Raw genomic sequence first — 1,346 nt, 5'->3', positions numbered from 1 at the left:
TTTGTTTATTTTTGAGATGGAGTCTCACTCTGTTGCCCAGGCTGCAGTGCAGTGGCATGATCTCGGCTCCTGCAAACTCTGCCTCCCGGGTTCAAGCAATTCTCCTGCCTCAGCCTCCAGAGTAGCTGGGATTACAGACGTGTGCCACCACTCCTGGCTAATTTTTGTATTTTTAGTAGAGACGGGGTTTTACCATATTGGCCAGGCTGGTCTCAAACTCCTGATCTCAAGTGATCCACCTGCCTTGGTCTCCCAAAGTTCTCGGATTACAGGCATGAGCCATCCCACCCAGCCCTATTATCATTATTATTTTGAGAGAGGGTTTCACTTTGTCACCCAGGTTGGAGTGCAGTGGCACCGTTACAACTCACCATAGCCTAGACCTCCTGGGCTCAAGTGATCCACCCACTTCAGTCTCCAGAAGTGCTAGGATTACAGGCATGAAGCACTGCTCCAGGCCTCCTCATTAATTTAAAACAAATAAACAAAAAGGATAGTAATATTTACCTTGCAAAATTTTGGTCCCTTACTCAAATAATTATAAATTGTAGGGTACTTTATATGTGTTATCTTTTTTCTTTTTTCTTTTTCTTTTTGTAGATCATACTAAACTGGCAGCAATGCCACTGGGCTATATGTATTATCTTATTTAATCCCTACAACAAACATACATGATAACTACTGTTTTTTTTTTTTTGTCTTCATATAAGAATGCTATTTTTTAAATATTTTTTTTCTGTTTTACTGCATGTGGCTTATATAAAATTGAGTGCACAGATCTTAAGTGTTTACTTACATGGGTATTGACAAATGTATATAACCAGTAACTGATACTGCAATCAAGGTTAGCGGTATACAGGCTAATGGTATACCTTGAGCAATTACAATCAGCCTGCTCAAGGCTGTATAGCTAATTGTTGAGCTGGAGATCAGACCCTAGGCGGTCTGGTTTTAGGAGTTACACTCTTACTCCTCTGTTACACTCCTCCTCTGGGGCTTTTTAATCTGCTCCTGGAGTTCAGAGACAGGGAACATTTGGTTTAAAATTATGCAAATCACTATATTTATGATATTTATTTGCACTATATTTATTTACATCACTTACACTTATTAGCTTGTACATTTTTAAACCAGGTTTATTGAATTAAGTAGTTATTTTATTAAGCGTAGATACAACCCAAATAGCTTATAACAGATTATCCAATGACAAGAAAGAATCTTTCTTTTATAATCTCTTTCAACTATGTTATTAATCATTTCAGGCTTGAGACTCTTATGCTCGTTTTCTCCACACTCGGAGTCCACATCGGCTGATGATAGACAGTGAAAAGTGCTCGTTGGAACTG

The sequence above is a fragment of the Macaca fascicularis genome, chromosome 11 (assembly GCF_037993035.2).
Source record: "Macaca fascicularis isolate 582-1 chromosome 11, T2T-MFA8v1.1".
Classification (NCBI taxonomy): domain Eukaryota; kingdom Metazoa; phylum Chordata; class Mammalia; order Primates; family Cercopithecidae; genus Macaca; species Macaca fascicularis.
This window is presented reverse-complemented; position numbering follows the sequence as displayed.